Genomic DNA, 15,771 nt, shown 5'->3' on the forward strand with positions numbered 1-15,771 from the left:
GGTTTGAAGGCTTCTCTCTTTTATTTTTTAATAGTCGTCCGAACAGGGCCTCGGATTTCCTCCCGAGATGTTCAAGCCGCTCACACTCGGTAATGACCTTAGGTCTCCTCTCCGGAGAGTCGGGTGAGCAGCGGCAAGCTGAGCACTCTAAGACGCGGCTTTAATAACAAGATTTTATTGAAAACACGTAAACCACGGTTCTCAAATCCCAGCTGCTCTTTTAGAGTGATGTTCAAAACAACCAAATCCTAATCTTAACACAATGAGGGGATTCGGATGAGCCCTTGGAATTGAATTTATGTGAATAGGAAATTGAGGTTGTAAAAGTATCGATTTCTTCAACCCGACTGGATTACTCTCGTTGGTTTTTCTATACTTCCTCTCCCCTCTTAAGTCCACCAGTATTTAAAGAAAGAAACATGAAGATGTCAAATTACTCACCTCTCATAGGACCTTAGACTGTTCTATTTCTTTTAAATAGATTTGCTTATATGGACTATGTCAGATTAAATAAAACAGAGGCACGCCGCTTCCTTAGGCTGCGAGAATACTCTTTTGTTGTTGTTGTTGTTCTAATTTAGCGTACTCAATGTTCAACTTCTTACCCAGTATAGTCCTGAATTTTCTTCTTTGGAAAAAAAAAAATGCAAAGATAGCCTTTCCTTCACCATGTTGGAGCAGTAGCTGAGCTTCACTGGAAAAGAGAGTATTAATTTATTCTTCTATTCTTCTAATGATCTAGGCACAAAGAAACTCAATAAAAACTTGCTGGTAGTACAAAGCCATAATTCTCCCTCCTAAAAAAGAAAACTGGCAGGCCTACCTCAAAGTTAACGAATAAGCACATGAAAAGATACTCAACTTCATTAGCCATTAGGGAAATGCAAACCAAACCCACCAAGAGATACCATTTCACACCCACTGGGACGGCTAAAATCAAAGAGGTAATAGTGTTTCTGGGATGTGGAGAGATTGGAACCTTAGTATATTGCTGATGGGACTGCAAAATGGTGCAGCTGCTTTGGAAAACAATCTGGCAATTCCTCAAAATGTTAAACATAGAGTTACCATATGACCCAGCAATTCCAGTCCTATGTATAAACCCAGAAGAGATAAAAAACATGCCATAAAAATAAAACAAAACAAAACAACAATAAAAAAACCCCTTATCTCGTGAATGTTCATAGCCCTGTAATCATAATAGCCAAAAAGTGAAAAAAATGTAAATGTCTATTATTTGATGAATGGATTAAAAATGTGGTTAATCCAGGGGCACCTGGGTGGCTCAGTAGGTGAAGCATCTGACTTCAGCTCAGGTCATGATCTTCGGGTTCTGGGATTCAGCCCGCACTGGGCTCCACGCTCAGTAGGGAGTCTGCTTGTCCCTTTCCCATTCCCTCTGCTCCTCCTCCGGCTCATGCTCTCTTTCTCAAATAAATAAAATCTTTTTAAAATATGTGGTTTATCCATACAATGGATTATTTAGCCAAAATAGGAATGAAGTACTGACACATGCTACAACATGAGATGTACCTTCAAAAAAAATGATGCTAAGTGAAGGAAGCCAATCACAAAAGGTCACATATTGTATGATTCCACTTGTATGAAATGTCCAGCATAGGCAATACATAGAGACAGGAAGGAGTTTAGTAGTTGCCAGAGTTAGGGAGAAATGAAGTGGCTGCTAGTGGGCAATTTCTATTTGGGGTAATGAAAAAAATTTTAAAGTAACTGTGGTGGGGGTGCCTGTCTGGCTCAGTCAGTGAATCATGAAACTCTTGATCTCCAGGTTGTGTTCAAGCCCCACATTGAACACAGAGCTTACATTAAAAACAAAAACAAACAAAAACTTAATAAAATTATCCATGGTGATAGTTGCACAGCTCTGTAAATATACTAAAAACTATCAAATTGTACTATTTTTAAAAAATTGTTTAGCGTAGGGGCATCTGGGTGGCTCAGTCATTAAGCGTCTGCCTTTGGCTTAGGTGGTGATCCCAAGGTCTGGGAATCGAGCCCTGCATCGGGCTCCCTGCTCTGTGGGGAGCCTGCTTCTCCCTCTCCACTTCTCCTGCTTTTGTTCCCTCTCTCTGCTGTGTGTTTCTCTCTCTCTCAAATAAATAAATGAAATCTTAAAAAAAAAAATTGTTAAGAATATTCCGATCTCAACATGGGGCTTGAATTCACAACCCTGAGATCAAGAGCTGCATGCTCTACTGACTCAGCCAGCCAGGTGCCCCTAAATTGTATTATTTAAATGAGTAAATCATATGGTACATGAATTAAGCCTCAGTGAAGCTTTAGTAATAATAAAGATATTGAGAAAAACACACACCCAAAAAAGAGTTGTTGCAACTGGAGAGTAGCCAGAGGAAGGCAATTAAAACAAATAAGGGCACACCTGAAACAAATAGAAGACTGCATGGTAACTATACTGGAATTAGAAATAAATGAAACAAGAGCAACAACCGGGGGTAGAGAGAGATTTAAGTATTAGAGACCATTTTAAAACTGCAATTCTTGAGGAAGACTTACCTTATTCTGTAAGATATTCAGAACGGAGTCTGCTTAGGATTCTCTCTCTCCCCCTTCCTTTGGCCCCTCCCCCAACTCATGCTCGCCTTCTCTCTCTCTCTGAAAATAAGTAAATAAAATCTGAAAAAAAATCATAAGGGAGTAAATAAGGCACACGTGAGTTCATAATCTTTCACTTGGGACCTCCTGAATCTTGAGACATTTTGTGCTTAAACATCATACTTTTCCAATTAAAAAGATACATTATATGATCGAATTTTTTTTCTTTGTTTCAAACTTTATACGACACCTTTCTTTCAATTGTGTACTCGTACCAATTGTGATTCAGGAAAATGTGGTCTGTTTGCTAACATAATCATAACAGCCTAATTCTTTGTATTTCAGGGTCAAAAAAGTATTGCCAAGATATATGGGATAATTTATTGTAGCTCAACTACTTGCTTAGGATGTAATTGGACTGTTATCTGAGTTGGGTGTTTTTAATCCCTCAAAAAATATTTTATTGAATTCACAGTATGCTGTAAGTCAATTAAATAATTTCAAAACCTCTCAAATTCAAGAAGCAGTAAACATTTTATTATCTACATTTTTTTGAAGCTCCTGAATAATCTATTTATTTCAACATTACATGTATTCATAAGACAATGGGGTAGAAAGCTAGCTATTTTTATTCTAGCAATAGATTTAAGCAAAGATAAAAAGTCATGGGATGCCTGTGTAGTGCAGTCAGTTAAGCATTGGACTCTTAATTTCAGCTCAGGTCACCATCTCAGGGTCATGGGACCCAGCTCCGCGCTCAGCATCGTGTCGGCTTAAGTTTCCCCGTCTCCCTCTGCCCCTCTCCCCGCTCTTGATCTCTCTCTCTATCAAATAAGTAAATAAATCTTAAAAAAAAAAAGACTTAAAAGATAAAAAGTGATGGAAGACCATGTGAGTCTTTTTGCAAAGTTGGTTACCAACTTGCTACACCAAGCTATTTCTTATTTTGGTTATTTTTATTTATTTATTTTTTTAAGATCTTATTTATTCATTTGACAGAGCGAGAGTGAGAGAGGGAACACAAGCAGGGGGAGTGGGAGAGGGAGAAGCAGGCTTCCCACGGAGCAGGGAATTCCAAGTAGGGCTCCACCCCAGGACCCCGAAATCATGACCTGAGCGGAAGGTAGATACCTAACCACTGAGCCACCCAGGCGCCCAAAGCCGTTTCTTATTTTGGAAAATTTCAAACATATGTGAAGTAAATAGAAGCGTGTGATGAACTCCCCTGTATCCATCACCCAGTTTTCACAATTCTCTACCTTCTGCCATTGTCTGATATCCAGTACTTGCTTCTCTCCACCCACGCCCCACCCACCCCCAATAGAATTAAGTCACCTCATTAGATTAGTGCATGACTCTGGTTGCCTAGATATGAGCCAAATAAAAGTATCAGAGACTTGGATCTGGTTTGTTTGTTGTGTTTATCCTTGTCACCTTCACAAATGTAACTATTTTATCCAGTCAATGTAATCCATCTTCTTTGTGGCCATTGCTTAAATTTCATGACTTACAAAGCCGAAGGGATTCTCTAACTATCCTCAACTAACTTGCATTTGCAAATACCGAAGATGCAGATAGGGCATAAAATCCACCAGCGGGTAGAATGAAAAAGCATCTCGTTGTTGAAATGCTTGAGCCAGGTCTTATCTGAATCTCAGCTGTCTGACTGACTTCTGCTACAGTAAAAATAGTTTCGCCAATACTTACTGCGTTTTAGGGAACTAACTGTGCAGCTGGAGAACAGATGGTTGCACAGAATCATTTTGTTTTGGACTCAGACTCTTTTTGGAATTCTGCTGGTGAATTACTTCGCCAACTTGAACATATAACCCTCTTCTACCTTAAGTATCTCCATCTGTAAAATGGAGCTAATGGTTATTAACTACCAGCTTATGTCTTACACTTTGCTGAATGGTAGGAGAATCCTGATACCATACTTGAAACAGAAGCAGAACTTTAAACTGTTTTCTAAAGAGGGAAATAAATAAATAATGTGGGGCCGTTTCATATTTCTCTAAAGTAAGCTGGAGCCCTTTACAGGCTTTCCTCCTCCCCCTTAGTTCCCCTGCGTAGGCAGAAAGGGGACAGGGTTTTCTTTTCAAGGCTTGGGAAAGTGAGCCACAGAAGTGAGCCCTGATGCCTGAGGCTTAGTGAGGCAGTGATGAAAATGGGCATAGGTGCCAAATCTTCCATCTCCAGCCCACTCTTATGCTCACCTGTATTACTACTCTTCTAACAAAGACACAGACCTTGTAAAACTAGTTAATTCTTGTACCTTAGATCCACGTTCACATATAGCCTCTGTGGCTATTGTAGATGTTATAAGCATTGGGAAAATAATTCATCTACCACTGAAATGTGGAATTGGTACACTTTCCCCCTCATCTTGGTATCTCATAACATTTGATGATACTAAGCACCCACCATGTGGTGCTAAGCACCAAAAAGAGGGACGTATCCCCTCTTCTAATGGAGCTTAAATAAACGGTCATGATAAAATGAAATGTCAGAAGTGGTATATTGGTGGGGCACCTGGGTGGCCCAGACAGTCAAGCAACTGACTCTAGATTTCGCCTCGGGTCACGATCTCAGGATTGTGAAATCAAGCCCTGTGTAGAACCCCGCTCCCTACTCCACGCGGGTCATGGAGCCTGCTTAAGACTCTCCTTCGGCTCGCCCTGCCCCCCCCCCCCCGTATGCACACATACACAAATACACTCTCTCTCTCTCTCAAAAAAAGAGAAAAAATAAAATAAAATACATATAATTAAAAAGAAAAGAAGAAGTGACATATTGTCTTCCAGGGGCTACCATGTCAAACAACCACAAACTTGGTGGCTTTAAACAACAGAATTTATTTTCTCACAGCTTTGGAGACCAGAAGTCCTAAACTCAGGTGTTGGCAGGTTTGAGCTTCCACCAAAGCGTCTGAGGGAGAATCCTTCCCTGCCCCTTCCAGCTTCTGGAAGCTGCAGACCTTCTTGCCTGGCCGCATCCCTCCAGGCTCTGCCTCTGTCTTCATACGGCCGTTTGTGTACATTCTTTTCTTTCTTCCTCCCCCTCCTCCAATATCATTGAGATACAATTGACATATAATGTTGTATTGATTTTATGTGTACAACATCTTTCTTCTTCTAAGGACACTGATCACTGGGGAGGCGGATGGGTGAAATGGGTGAAGGTGGCCAAAAGGTACAAACTTCCAATTACAAAATAAATAAGTCATGGAGATAAAATATATAGCATGGCAACTATGGTTAAAAACACTATATTGCACATCTGAAAGTTGCTAAGAGAATAAACCTTGGAAATTCCCCACCACTGAAGTGCCTGGCTGGCTCATTCGGTGAAGCATGTAATAAGTTCAAACCCTACATTGGGTGTAGAGATTACTTAAAAATAAATCTTAAGGGGTGCCTGGGTGTCTCGTTCAGTTAAGCATCGGCCTTCGGCTCAGGTCATGATCCTGGGGTCCTGGGATCGAGCCGGGGTAGGGCTCCCTGCTCAGTGGGGAGCCTGCTTCTCCCTCTCCCTCTCCCCCTCCCCCCGCTCGTGCTCCCTCTCTCTCTCTCATAAATAAATAAAATCTTAAAAAAAATAAAAATCTTTAAAAAAAAAGTTTCCCATCACAAGAAAAAAAATCTGTAATTATGTGGTGATGGATGTTGACTAGATTTATTGTGGTGATCATTTTGCAATATACACAAATACCAAATTATGTTGTACACCTGAAGGTAACATGATGTTGTACGTTAATTATACTTCAATTAAAAAAAAGAAGGACAGCAGTCATTGGATTTAGTGCCCACCCACATAATCCAGGACAATTTCACCTTGAGATCCCTAATTTAATTATAAAGACCCTTTTCCCAAATAAGGTCACACTCCCGGATTCTGGATGGGTACCTCTCTTGGAAGCCATCATTGAACCCACTACACATGGCAAGACTTCCAAGGAAAGAAAAACGTATATTCAGTATTCTACCTTCTCATTCTCTAGTTTTAGGACAAAATTCTACAGAATTGAAGAATTTTATTCATCATGCCTGTGTTAAAGTAACCAGTATATCTATCTTTTTTTATTGAGATATATTTGACATATAACATTTTGTAAGTTTAAGGTGTACTACATTGATTTGATACATTTATGTTGCAATATGATTGTCATTGAAGCATTAGCTAACACTTCTATCCTGTTAAATAATCAACATTTCTAGTGTTGTAAACAATTAAGATCTAGTCTCTTACCAAGTTTAATGTTTGTTTGTTTGCTTGTTTAAAGGAGGCTCAATGTTGTACATGGAGCCCAATGTGGGGCTTGAACTCACAACCCTGAGATCAAGACCGGAGCTGAGATCAAGAGTCAGACACTTAACCAACTGAGCTACCCAGGTGCCCCCAAGTTTACTATTTATAATACAGTCATTGTCTATAATGAAAATGTTGTGTTTTACGTCTCCTGGACCTACTTGCAAGTATATACATTAAAACAGCATCTTGGGGCACCTGGGTGGTTCAGCTGGTTAAGTGTCTGCCTTCAGCTCAGGTCATGATCTCAGGGTCCTGGGATTGAGCCTCATGTCAGGCTCCCTGCTCAGTGGGGAGTCTGCTTCTCCCTCTCTCTTTGCCCCTCCCCCTGCTTATGCTCTCTCTCTTACTCTCTCTCTTTTTCTCTCTCACTCTCTTAAATAAATGAATAAATAAAATCTTTAAAAAACAGAACATCTCTCCCATTCCTCCACTCCCCCAGCCCCTGTTAACCCTCATTTTTTCCTGCTTTTATAATTTTTTTTAAAGATTACACATATAAGAGATATCATACACTATTTGTCTTTCTCTGTCTCACTTACCTCACTTAGCATAATATCCTCAAGGTCCATCCATGTTGTTACAAATGTCTTTTCTAGTTAAAAAAAATTGGGGTGCCTGAGTGACTCAGCTGGTTAAGCTTCTGACTCTTGCTTTTGGCTTGGGTTGTGATCTTGGGGTTGTGGGATCAAGCCCCGTGTCAGGCTCTGTGCTCAGCCTGGAGTCTGCCGGAGATTCTCTCCCTTTCCCTCTGCCCCTTCCCTGCTCAATTGTGTGCACTCTCCCTCTCTCAGTCTCTCTCTCAAATAAATAAATAAATAACATCTTGGAAAAAAAAGTTTCTCCATCTCTGTTCTCCAGAAGCATCCTCTCTTTTTCATCACTGTGACCTAGAGAGAGAAATTGACTGTTACAGTTAGAGACTTCAACACCCCTCTCTCAGAAATGGACAGATCCAGCAGGCAGAAAATCAGTAAGAACATAGTTGAACTCAACAGCATTATTACTCAATGGGATATAACTGACATCTATAGACAACTTTATCCAACAATAGCAGAATATACATTTTTCTTAAGCTCACACGGAACATTCAACAAGACAGATCACGTTCTGGGCCATAAAACACACCTTAACAAATTTAAAGAATAGCAATCATACAGCGTCAGTGGAATTAAACTAGAAAATAAGTTAAAAAAAAAAAAAGACGACCAACCTTGGGCTTTATGGTGACCAACTCCATCACTGGGTGATCTAGGGGCCCCACCTAAGTCATTCATTAGCAGAAACTCAGAGGTGCTCAGAAGGGGCCTCTTAAGAATAACAAAGACAACTAATGAAGCATCAAACTTTACATCGGAATCTGGGGATGTACTGTATGGTGATTAACACAATATAATAAAATAAAATTAAAAAAAAAAAAAGAATAACAAAGACATTCCTATCAGGAAATTCCACCGGTTTTAGCTCTGTGCCAGGAACCAGGGACGAAGACCAAATATATTTCTTATTGTGCCACGCAGACATTTACCAGTAGACATCCCTGATAGGCCTTGGCTATCACATTCAGCATATGCTCCCAGGCTAACAATATATGAAAAATAGATCAAATCAACTTTCCCCATCCTCTTAAGAAGTGATGGCAGGTCTAAGCCTCTCTCCTAAGGTCATAATAAGCATTTTCATTAAATCTCTAATTGTGTGTGGTGCTATGCCATGCTAAATGATTCACAGAGAGAATTAACTAAACCTTGCCTCATCTCAACAGTTTACAATCCAAGGCAGACAGGCTGATGCACATTCATATTTACAGGCAAATTGGACAGACACAATGGAATGTAAACGTTAAGTCAACTTAATGAACAAGATAAACATTTCTTTCTTCTCCATCACCACATTCATTCACCACATAAGAATATACGTGCTTTGTAATTATTCCCTAAAATGTCAATATTTTGTCCGTCCTCATTCTAAACCCTCACACCTTCTAGAGTCACGGTGCTTGCAGCAATTTTGTATAGACCATGATTTGGAATGATATTCCTAAACACACATCTGCCTGCATTTGCTAAAATAAAATAGGCTTTTCTTTTGAACATTGTTGGAAAGATTTCCGAAACAGAGCTCTTTTGACGTCGCACTGAAGATTTTTTGTTTCTCAACGAACTCAATTCTATTTGATTCTTATCTATTCTAACTCAAGGCAACTCACCGTTTAAAATGGCCTCTTTTATTTGAATAGTTAATTATTTCATCATTTGACATTTGAAAAAACACTTTCTGTGAAATAGGACGAATCCTAGGTTAAGTTTAAACAGGGCAGAAGGATAGATTTAAGAGAGGAATATTAGTCTTAGAGACACAGCGTCTCGTCCAATGAGCCACAGCTGAAGAACGTGCCAGTGTGCCACATGACCAAGGTGCCAAACAGTCGTGTTTGATTTTAAATTGCAGATCTTCTTCCACTTACAAAGGGGTTAAACCCACCATAAACTGAAAACATTGAGGGGAAAAAAAAGAAAGAAAAGAAAAAGAAAACACTGTAAGTCAAAAATGCTCTTAATACGCCTAATTTAGCGAACATCATAGCTTAGTACAGCCGACCTTAAACATGCTCGGAACACTTACAGTAGCCTGCAGTTGGGCAAAATCACTGAATACAAAGCCTGTTTTATAATAAAGTGTTGACTATCTCCGTAATTTACTGAACATTGTTCTGAAAGTGACAAACATAGGGGTTGTATGGTGCAGACTGGCTGTCTGTGTGTAAGTTGTTGACTCTCATCATGGTGTGGTGGACCCTGAGCTGCAGCTGCCCAACGTCAAGAGAGGATCCCAGGCACTGCGGGTAGATCACTAGCCAGGGATAAGTTCCAAATCCAAAATTCAAAGTACGTTTCTACTAAATACGTTATCTCTTTGCATCGTCCTAAAGTTCAAAAATCCTAAGTCAAACCATTGTAAATCAGGACCATCCGTACTTACAATCGAATGTATTTTTTACTAATTATCATTAAGATCTTGGGGCACCTAGCTGGCTCAGTAGGTAGAGCATGGGACTCTTCATCTGGGGGTTGTAAATTCCAGCCCTACGTTGCATCTAGAGATTACTTAAATAAATAAAATCTTTCAAAAAATTATTGTGAAGATCTTGCCTCTTTTGTATCAAGATCCTTTAGTTGCAAGTAACCCACCCAAATATGCATGAGTCAGAAAAACAGAGGATGGGCGATATGAACTCGACTGAACAGGCCAATCCAGCAAAACCGCTTGAGCCAAACTTAATCTCGCTCTCACACTAGCACCAGGGCACAGTTTATTTCTTGCCATTTCTCAGCTCCACATTCCCCACGTGGGCTCCATTTTCAAGACCGTTTTCCCTTAGAGGATAGCAGATAGTACCCTCGAGCTCTGAAGCTGCATCGTCTACCTTCCCTGGTTAGTGGGAAACAGTTTAGACAAATATCCAGGACTGAGTCTGGTGGGTCTAACCTGGGTCTTGTGCCCATAGCTAAACCAATCACTGTGGCCGGAGAATAGGAGCAGTCCATTGGCTAAAACTGGGACTGACTCCACCCAATCACATGGCCGGAAATTTCCCACCACATCTGAAGACCGTTAAATACACGGATGCTTCCTTGACACCTTCCTTAGTATCCGTTTCAACTACATATATTGTAGTGACACCCAAAGAACAGACTTCTTGAAATTTGCTCTTGACACTTTAATCTGTGGGGTGAATTTAAAGTCCCAAAGCTGGAAACTCCAAACCTTAGATTTGAGAAGACAAACAAAACAAAAGACACATTTCAAGTCATCCTAAAAATTATCTTTGAGATGGCTTTAAGTGCCTGGCTGAGTGAGTAACGTGTAGTTTCTAAGTTAGGCAAAGCAGTGCTGTCAAAAATGTTAGCAGGTAGGTAGGGAGTGGCTGGCTGGCTGAGTCGGTGGAGCACGCTACTCTCTATCTCAGGGTTGTAAAATCGAGCCCCAGGTTGGGTGTAGAGATTACCTAAAAATAAAATCTTAAGGAGCGCCTGGGTGGCTCAGTCGTTAGGCGGCTGCCTTGGTCTCAGGTTGTGATGCCAGGGTTCTGGGATGGAGCCCGGGATCCAGCCCCTGCATCAGGCTCCCCGCTCTGCGGGAAGCCTGCTTCTCCCTCTCTCTCTCCCACTCCCCCTGCTTGTGTTCCCTCTCTTTCTGTCTCTCTCTCTCTGTCAAATAAGTAAATAAAATGTTTTAAAAAATGTTAGCAGGTAAATGTTATAATCCAAGTTTTTTCATTTGTTTATGTAAATGAGTGAGCCATCACCGAGTTTTTCTAGTTTGTGGTACTTAATAAGAAAAAAAGAGGCCAGATATGTTGTAACCCCTGGTTTTTCAAAATTCTTGCCCAACTTCTAAAGCACTGCTCTCTAAATCTTATCTAAGAATAGAAATATCCCGGAGAAAAAATAAATAAAAAGAAAAGAAATATCCTGGATAGCTGACCTGATAGGAAGCATGTTTTAGTTGTCTGATAGCTCTGTGTACCTCTACACAGAAGAGAAGGTAGCAAAGATTAGGATACCTTCGGAAAATATCATAATCTACCTTCACTGTGGAATCACTTTGGCAGGGAACTGAGAATTACCTTGAGCAGAATTATCTTGCTTGGAGAGAGTCAATGCTTTTTTCTTTTAATATTTTCTTTCTTTTTCTTTCCTGCTTATAAAACAAAAACACATTAGTTGTGGAAAATAAGGAGACACATTAAAAGGAAAATCAAGATCACTCACAATTCCACTACTGGGGAATAACTACTAACATTTTATGTATATCCTTGGACAACTACAATAGCAATAATTAACATTTACTGAATTCTTCAAATATGCTAGGCATGATGCTATGCACTGGGACATGGATGTTCTAATTAAATTTCATCCTTGGGCACCTGGGTGGCTTGGTGGGTTAGGTGTCTGCCTTCTGCTCAGGTCATGACACTGGGGTCCTGGGATGGAGACCCACGGCACACTCCCTGCTCAGTGGGGATTCTGGTTCTCCCTCTTCCTCTGTGTGCTCTATCTCTCAAATATATAAATCATAAAAAAAAAATTCATCCTTATAACCATTCCATGAAGGGCATGCTATTATTATCCCCATTTTATAGAGGAAGGAACCTGACTTTTTAATGCCGTAGATCTCTTTCTTTTTTAATTTGGTATTGCAGTGTGCATATTATTTTTTATTTAAAAATATATCATGGGGGCGCCTGGGTAGTGCAGTCGTTAAGCGTCTGCCTTCAGCTCAGGCATTCTGGGATTGAGCCCCACATCAGGCTCCTCTGCTATGAGCCTGCTTCTTCCTCTCCCACTCCCCCTGNTATTTAAAAATATATCATGGGGGCGCCTGGGTAGTGCAGTCGTTAAGCGTCTGCCTTCGGCTCAGGCATTCTGGGATCGAGCCCCACATCAGGCTCCTCTGCTATGAGCCTGCTTCTTCCTCTCCCACTCCCCCTGCTTGTGTTCCCTCTCTCGCTGGCTGTCTCTATCTCTGTCAAATAAACAAATAAAATCTTTTAAAAAAATATATCATGGACATTATTCCAAGTCATTAAATATTTTCTACCCCCAAAAAACCAATTTGGCTGCACCTGTGTTCTTCCTAGGCATGAACCATAACTTATGTCTTATTCCCTATTGATGGGCTTTAGGTAGCTCTCAATTTTTGGTATAATAACACTACAGTGAATCACATATTTATAAATCATCATGAAATTCATGGATATCCTCAAAGGTTAAATAATCAGGAAGAGAATAATGGAGTCAAAGAATATAAACTTTGTTTTTAAGGAATTATATGCATTGTTAAATTTGTCCAGGGAAAACTTGCATCAGTTTGCATTCTGAGCAGTCTTGTAAAGAAAAGCCCTGATTTCCTGCATCTTAATGAGCAGCTACTTACCAGTTTATTTAAATCTTGGTCAATATCATACCTACCTGATGGCACCTTTCATGTTTTGATTGTATTTCTTTTATTTTTAGTAGAATTGAACATTTTTTCATCAAGCCAAATATTTTAGTGACTGTATAGTTGAAGGGCGACTGAGTCTTGCAGTGGGTAAACAGGTCTTCAACCTTGAGTGATTTGAAACTGACTCTTAACAATTTATTATTTATTATTATTATTATTATTTTAGTAATCTCTGCAACCAACAGGGGCCTCAAACTCACAGCCCCAAGATCAAGAGTCCAAAGCTCTTCCAACTGAGCCGGCCAGGTGCCCCAGAGCTAACCCTTGAATATGAAAAGGTAGCTCCAGGGGCGCCTGGGTGGCACAGCGGTTGGGCGTCTGCCTTCGGCTCAGGGCGTGATCCCTGTGTTGTGGGATCGAGCCCCACATCAGGCTCCTCTGCTGTGAGCCTGCTTCTTCCTCTCCCACTCCCCCTACTTGTGTTCCATCTCTCGCTAGCTGTCTCTATCTCTGTCAAATAAATAAATAAAATCTTTAAAAAAAAAAAAGAAAGAAAAGGTAGCTCCTATAACTGTCAAATCTTGAATAAACATATTTTCGAATATCTTCTAAAATATATGTACGTCTTCTAAGAGTATTTTTCTTTCAATTGTCCGATGACGATATCAGACTCTCGTTCTTAGTAAATAGAATTCTTCTACCCTGCTAATGGCATTTGTTTCTTCCAGAAAACAGGCACCCTTGGCAAGTAGCTCAGGGACAAGCTATGCTGGATTCTTCAAAATATCTTCAGATCCCCCTTTCTTTCCATTTGTCTTTTTTTTTTTTTTTTTTAGAGAGCGAGCACGTGCACAAGTGGTGGGCGGGGGCAGAGATAGAGGAAGAGAGAGAGAATCCCAAGGAGACCCCATGCTCAGCATGGAGCCTGACTTGGGTGACCTCATGACTCTGCGATCAGGCAGGATCTGAGCTGAAATCATAGTCAGACGCGTAACCGACTGAGCCACCAAGGTGCCCCTCCATTTCTGTCTCTTAAAAACAAATAACACAAATACTGACTGCTGTTTGTAGAAACTTGGAAAAATATATATATGTGTATGTGAGGAGGAGAGATACCCCCATCCCCATCCCTGGCTATGTGAGGACAGCAAGAAGGCAGCCATCTGCCAGCCAGGAAGAGTGTTTTCGCTGGAGACTGAATTGGCTGGCACCTTGATCTTGGACTTGCCAGTGTCCAGAACTGTGAGAAAATAAATTTCTATTATTTAAGCCATTGAGTTTATGGTATTTCGTTATGGTGGCCCGAGCTAGTACAACATGTAAGAAGAAGATTGGTATTATTCCAGAATCTTTTAACCAAAAAGATAATTGGTAACACCATTTCTTTGCAAATTTTCTTTTTCTTTCTCATTCAACAACTATCTTTGTAGTCTTGGATACTTGCCCTCTCATGCTTTCCCCTTCTTCCCAAATTACAGCTCTCTTAATGGGCTTAAAATGTTCTCCTTGATCAAATTCATGCAACTTGCCTATACTCAAGGGCTTTCTTGTCTGGATTCCTTTAGCATAAAGTCAGAAATCTTCTTGTTCAAATCCCTACAAGAGCATAAATCCACACTAGTATTTATTGCTTTAAAATAAAATTGCAGGGACAGCTGAGCGGCTCATTTGGTTAAGCATCTGCCTTTGGCTCAGGTCATGATCACAGGGTCCTGGGATTGAGTCCCACATCTGGCTCCCTGCTCCATGGGGAGCCTGCTTCTCCCTCTGCCTGCTGCTCCCCTTGCTTGTGCTCTCTCTCTCTGTGTCAAATAAATAAATAAATAAATAAATAAATAAATAAATAAATCTTCAAAAAACCAAAAATAACAACAAAATAAAATTGCAACAATTTGTGTTGATTAGGAAAATGACTGAATTAGTGAAAAGTCTGAATTATGACATTTATTTCAATTAATTAAATAATCAGTTAATTAATTAATTATTTTTTAGAGAGAGAGCACAAGTCGGGGAGGCACAGAGGGGCAGAGGGAGAGGGAGAATCTCAAGCAGATTCCCTGCTGAGTGTGGAGCCTGATGTGGGGCCTGATCCCACCACTTTAGCTGAGATTATGACCCTGAGATCATGACCGAGCTGAAATCAAGTCGGATGCTTAACCAACTGAGCTACCCAGGTGCCCTCTGAATTATGATAAGTTGAAAGAGATGTGATTTTAGCACATTCAAATGTATGTAATAACTGAGTAAGGCAAACAAAATTCAGGAAAATTGAAATTCTTGGAAACTTGCTTTTGTGAACAGATTAATATGATTTCCCTTGCATTCAATAACAAGTTTATGTTTGTATAGTTCTGTATTGTTTCCAAAATGCTTTGCCTTTATTATTTATTTTGATCCTCAGTCTCAGAAATAGGGGAGGCAGGTATTATATTTTCCATTGTAGAGGAAATAGGAAGGCTAGTGACTGACTTGAACAGTCAAAAGTCACCCAGCTTATCAGTTTTTTAAATGCAATAACAGCTAAAAATTTATTATGGTTTACTAAGTCCTAGGCACTATTCTAAGCACTGTACATGTATCTTCTTATTTAATGCTTATAATAACTCCTGAGGTTTGTACTGTTTTTATTTCCATTTTATGGACAAGAAAACTGAGGCACAGAAGGTTCAGTAACTTGCCCAAAGTCTCATGACAGTAAGTGGTGGGGCCGGGTTCAAACCCAGGTTGTCTACTTACAGGGCCCACACTTCTAACCAGGCTCTGAAAAGTGGTCAGCTCATAACAGATATTTCAGAAGGGCAGAGATGTTGTATTTCAAATAGGTTAGAAGGAACCTACTATGGCCTGGTTTGCATGGTTCATTTACCTGGAATTGCTTCCCATGCAGTGAGAGAAGAATCCTCAGTACTGATTGTCCAAATAAATGCGGGATCCATGGAC

The sequence above is a fragment of the Ailuropoda melanoleuca genome, chromosome 12 (assembly GCF_002007445.2).
Source record: "Ailuropoda melanoleuca isolate Jingjing chromosome 12, ASM200744v2, whole genome shotgun sequence".
Taxonomy (NCBI): domain Eukaryota; kingdom Metazoa; phylum Chordata; class Mammalia; order Carnivora; family Ursidae; genus Ailuropoda; species Ailuropoda melanoleuca.